Source organism: Poecilia mexicana, unplaced genomic scaffold (assembly GCF_051168715.1).
Source record: "Poecilia mexicana isolate PSO_F unplaced genomic scaffold, ASM5116871v1 scaffold_7, whole genome shotgun sequence".
NCBI lineage: Eukaryota > Metazoa > Chordata > Actinopteri > Cyprinodontiformes > Poeciliidae > Poecilia > Poecilia mexicana.
Genome location: NW_028263376.1, coordinates 5,307,858 through 5,313,882, shown reverse-complemented (window position 1 = coordinate 5,313,882; position 6,025 = coordinate 5,307,858).

Sequence of the window (6,025 nt, the reverse complement as noted above, 5' to 3'; positions counted from 1 at the left end):
ACCTCTGTCACTTCAGGAGTATCTGGGGGGAAAAAAGTGCATCTGTAAATAAAACTAGTGAAGACTATTCATATTTGAACCCGTCATGTTTATTTTATTTTTTTTACTTGTAAGATTCCTGTTTCCACTGAACAGCAGCCAGTTGTTTTGCTTAAACCAACAACATAGTTTGTCTTTAAAAACTGTTTATTTGAAGTGTTATGATTAGACACTTGATACAAATCAGTACTTCAGTATTTTAAATCATGACATTTTTCTAATTTTTATTTTGTTTAGATGTAATGATGGGAATAGAACTGGTTATGATCCAGAAAATGTTGTCAGTTTGACTTTCACAGTTGGTAATTCATTTTTCACATAATGCCAGCTTGGGTTGAGTAGCTTTCTGTTGCTCTTACAAAAAAAATTATCATGACTGATATTAAAATTTGTTTGATCTGAAACATGGAAATGTAAGAAATTTTAAAAAATTTGGGGGGTGGGGGTAAATACTACTACAACACTACAAAATTATCAAGAGATGTGACAATTCAATAAATATTAAAGTAACTAAATATGCATTTTAGAACATGTTTTTTATTAGTTAAAACTGGCGCTATGTTGACGGCATAATATGAGACGACCTCCCCCTTTCTTTGTGCTAGGCAGCAGATGGTTTCTCACACCAGAGTGCTGTGAATGCGCAGGCCAGTTAGCATAGCCACGGATCACGGTGGATAAATGGTTTTCCTGGAACAGTAAGTCGTTAACTGACAGCGCTAAGTCCCTCCTCCTGGCTCTGATTGGTTGTTTCTGACTGGTCTATTTCTGCAAATTACTGCTGGACCACAAGTAGAAGGCTTTTTTTTTTTTTTTTTTTTTTTTAACAGATTTACTTGTACCATATTGTCGCAATATTATGACGGTTTTAATAAATCTGGGAGAAAAAAAAAACTTTATGAAAGTTACATACTGCAGCTTCTAACAGATCATTTAATTGAGCTCACCAAATCATCCAAGTGGTTAATGGAACAGCAGTGAAACTTGAGAACATCCCCCTGGGCCAGACTTTAGAAATTGCTTAGAGGGGCATTAGCCCAGGAACCAGATTGCCTCCGCATCCAACCCCCGCACCTCCACCTCCTCTCATCTCCGAACGTATAATTCGGAACATGGTTTCTATGCCGTGACGTAACAATGAGGATAACAATCCTTCAACCAGTGTTACTAACTTCGCTGTCTTGCTGTAAATTAAACTTTTATCTCGGTTGTTTCTGTAAAAAATCCAAACCCAGAGATTCTCGGGGATCAACAGAATAATAAAAATTTCATAGCCCGAAGAAATCTTGTTTTAGTCTTCTAGAAAAATGGATGTCAAGCTCGAGGAACTGTTTCAGAGCATCCCGCAGAAGCAATGGAGGAAGTTTTTGTCAGGCGATTATAAAAAACAAAAAGCATGGTTACGGAAACATTTACTTGTCGGTGCGACAGCTTTTTTTTCCGCTTTGATCTTGAACAAAGTCCAGTGGACATCTATCACACTCAAGGTTGTCAAAGCCATTGTGGGTAACAGACTCTCAGAAGCTCTTCCAAAGTTCCTGGGCATTCCAGAGATGGTTGACTCAAAAGCCGTTAAAAAGTTGGAGAAACTAGTTGTCAAAGAAGTGATCAAAAGGATCCAACCCTCCACTAACATGGTCAATGTGAAGAAAGGCTCTTTGGTCAAGAGAAGCATTCATAAACTATTTAATAGGGCTAATGAAACTGACCAGCAGCGACCTGAAACACCTGGCTTGATCAAACCAATCATCAAAGGAACTGGGAAACATGGGGTTTATAAAAAATACCGTGGGGGAAGCCCCTGGTTCAAAGAGGGTATCCCCGAGTTACCAACGATTGTGGAAGTCTCTCAGAAGGAGGAAATGTTGGCTGAACTCAGCTATTTTGGATACACCATTCAAGGAGACACAAAGGAATTTGTAAAGATGTTAACTGATAGTGGAAAAGCCCACTGTTATGAGAGATCATTGCTATCAAATGACTTTGACTTCCAAGAACAGCCATCCCACCGAGGAGTCCAAATATTTAAGAGTGAGAACAATCAGGCTTGTAATCAATCACAATTTACCACAGCTGAGAAGAAAACCACGAAAGACCTCAGTTCAGAGGGTCAATCCAGTAAAGAATATGTGAGCAAGATTATTAGGCTGGTTCTGTGTCAGGCGCTGGAATCATCAGATAAGATTTGCTACTCTGACGTCTTCCAGGACATCTTCAAATGGACCCTTGAAAAAGTCTGGGATCGGGTTCAGGGGAAACAAATACAATTTCGCTCAAGAGTAAGAAAGAAATACATCAAAAAAATCTTCTCTAGGCTTTGTAACGCAATTTTCTGTACGGATAAAGACGCTTTGTGTTTGCTAGTCATGAAAATCCCAGAGTTTGAAGAGACAATTCTGTCCTGCTTTGAGAAATACTTGTTAAAGAAAGCTAGCAAAGTGGAAAGATGTCATGAGTTTATATGTGACCTTTGTGGGAAAATAAAATGTTGGTCGCACTCTGATTTGTTAGAGCAACCCCATACAAAAAGTAAAGTGATAAATGGAGGGGGCTTTCAGATGGAGTTTCTCCAGGGGAAAGGTGAAGCAGCAATAACTAGAAGTTCCACAGACATCCCAGAGATCACAGCTTGTCCCGGAGCTACAGCCAGAGCCAAGAAACACCCTGAAGAGACCCCTGGAGCAGACACCCAGATAAAAACGGCCTTACAGACACTTGTTAAAGGTCTGGTGAGCAAAATGATTGAAGAATCAGCTTGTAGCTTCCAGGCTAAACATGTTGATGGGTTCTGTGACATGATGTCCCAGGAAATCTGGAATGAAGTTCAGGACAAAGATATCAAGCTGTCCCTGGGAGGGATTGAGGAGCTCAGTGAAGCAATTTTCAGGGACATTTTTGAAAAGAGTACAGGTGAAAACATGAACCTGGGAGACTCAGATAAACCGCTGACAAGTTTTGTCAGGTCTTGTGTGATAGAAGATCTGAAGAGACCAGTGAAGACATCAACTTGACACATTGTAGATGTCTCTAGATGTTGCAATGGCTAATAAAAAAGGGGCTAAGAGGGCACACTGAATTTGTCAGAAATATTTGTAGAAAAGCTAAACATGAACAGTGCCCTGCAGCAAAGATCCCTGTCATGATGTGTGGTTGTGAGTGGTGAGAGAGACGCCGGGAATCCCAGGTAGTCATGATAAGAGAATTTAATAAACCAGGAGGAACAACTGAAAATCACTGGCAGCACAGGAACAGACAGACGTGAGACACGACGAGGATCCGACGAAGAACACAGACACAGGTGGGTTTAAATACACAGGGAGGGTAATCAGGTAAGTAGACACACCTGGGGGACAATCAACGGGGAGGACAGGACAGAGACTCGGAGGAAACAGGACAGAAAATGTCAAAAATAAACACTCAAAAACACGGATCATAACAGTACCCCCCCTCAAGGGGCGGCTACCAGACGCCCCCCCAAAAAAGCACAACAAAAAACAACCCATCAGGGCGGGCGGAGGGGCGATGGACGGAGGGCAAGAGTCCATAAACAGTCCCAGGGGAACAGTCTGGCGGTCTCTTCCGCCGGCGCAGGAAGCGAGGAGGCGGACCCTCGGAGGCTCCGGTGGGCCGGCTGGAAGGCCGGCTGCAGGCTCGGAGACTCGGGAGGAAAAGAACACCGGGAGGAGCAGGCTCAGGGGGCGGAGTCTCGGGAGGAGCAGGCTCGGGAAAGGCTCAGGGCTGCGGCAGGCTCGGGAAAGGCTCAGGGCTGCGGCAGGCTCGGGAAAGGCTCAGGGCTGCGGCAGGCTCGGGAAAGGCTCAGGGCTGCGGCAGGCTCGGGAAAGGCTCAGGGCTGCGGCAGGCTCGGGAAAGGCTCAGGGCTGCGGCAGGCTCGGGAAAGGCTCAGGGCTGCGGCAGGCTCGGGAAAGGCTCAGGGCTGCGGCAGGCTCGGGAAAGGCTCAGGGCTGCGGCAGGCTCGGGAAAGGCTCAGGGCTGCGGCAGGCTCGGGAAAGGCTCAGGGCTGCGGCAGGCTCGGGAAAGGCTCAGGGCTGCGGCAGGCTCGGGAAAGGCTCAGGGCTGCGGCAGGCTCGGGAAAGGCTCAGGGCTGCGGCAGGCTCGGGAAAGGCTCAGGGCTGCGGCAGGCTCGGGAAAGGCTCAGGGCTGCGGCAGGCTCGGGAAAGGCTCAGGGCTGCGGCAGGCTCGGGAAAGGCTCAGGGCTGCGGCAGGCTCGGGAAAGGCTCAGGGCTGCGGCAGGCTCGGGAAAGGCTCAGGGCTGCGGCAGGCTCGGGAAAGGCTCAGGGCTGCGGCAGGCTCGGGAAAGGCTCAGGGCTGCGGCAGGCTCGGGAAAGGCTCAGGGCTGCGGCAGGCTCGGGAAAGGCTCAGGGCTGCGGCAGGCTCGGGAAAGGCTCAGGGCTGCGGCAGGCTCGGGAAAGGCTCAGGGCTGCGGCAGGCTCGGGAAAGGCTCAGGGCTGCGGCAGGCTCGGGAAAGGCTCAGGGCTGCGGCAGGCTCGGGAAAGGCTCAGGGCTGCGGCAGGCTCGGGAAAGGCTCAGGGCTGCGGCAGGCTCGGGAAAGGCTCAGGGCTGCGGCGACGGCTTTGCCCAGGGGCCGGGACCTCCGGCGGCTCAGGGCTGCGGCGACGGCTTTGCCCAGGGGCCGGGACCTCCGGCGGCTCAGGGCTGCGGCGACGGCTTTGCCCAGGGGCCGGGACCTCCGGCGGCTCAGGGCTGCGGCGACGGCTTTGCCCAGGGGCCGGGACCTCCGGCGGCTCAGGGCTGCGGCGACGGCTTTGCCCAGGGGCCGAGACCTCCGGCGGCTCAGGACGGCGTTGACGGCGTGACCCCGGGGCCGGGATCTTCGGCGGCTCAGGGCGGCGGAAACGGCGTGACCCAGGGGCCGGGACCTCCGGCGGCTCAGGGCGGCGGAAACGGCGGGGTCCGACTCCAGGCGGACAGAACGCCAGCCGAGTTCCCACCCAGGGATTCTGGCTGGCTGGAGCTCCGCCACAGAACTCCTCCGCTCTAGATCCCCGCCGCCGCCTCCGTCGCGGCCCGCGTTGCCTGGGTGCGTCGAGGTCAGAGGCGAGACCCAGTTCCTCCAGCAGCAGCGGAGAAGGCAAGATCTCTACGTCCTTGTAAAGATCCCGTTGAGCCAACTCCAACTGCTGCTGGAACCAAGCCTCGCTACCCCAAACGCTGGCGTCCTCACCTCTTTTGTGGTCGGATCCTACTGTCATGATGTGTGGTTGTGAGTGGTGAGAGAGACGCCGGGAATCCCAGGTAGTCATAATGATAAGAGATAATTTAATAATAAACCAGGAGGAACAACTGAAAATCACTGGCAGCACAGGAACAGACACAGACGTGAGACGAGGGTGAGACACGACGAGGATCCGACGAAGAACACAGACACAGGTGGGTTTAAATACACAGGGAGGGTAATCAGGTAAGTAGACACACCTGGGGGACAATCAACGGGGAGGACAGGACAGAGACTCAGAGGAAACAGGACAGAAACACAGAAAATGTCAAAAATAAACACTCAAAAACACGGATCATAACAATCCCAGGCTGGGACTCAGTTCAGATAGTCACCCCCGCATGTTTGGGTTTGGGTCCTTCCTTCCTTCATTTTGGTGTAATTCATAAAAATTATCCTCTCAATGCCAATGCATTAAAGGAAAAAAAAAAAAAAAAAAAAAAAAAAAAAAAAAATATATATATATATATATATATATATATATATATATATAATAAGAAATATAATATAGAATATAATATAGAATTTTAATATTTTATTATTATTATTATTATTATTATTATTATTGTTGTTGTTGTTGTTGTTGTTATTGTTATCATCATCATCATCATCATTATTATTGGTGTTACCATAGTGACAATCTGACGCTACAAGTCAAAACGTTTCTCTATGTTTGAGCTTCAGTTTGCACATATATATAAGATACATATCTTCTTCTAAAAAAATGAAAGA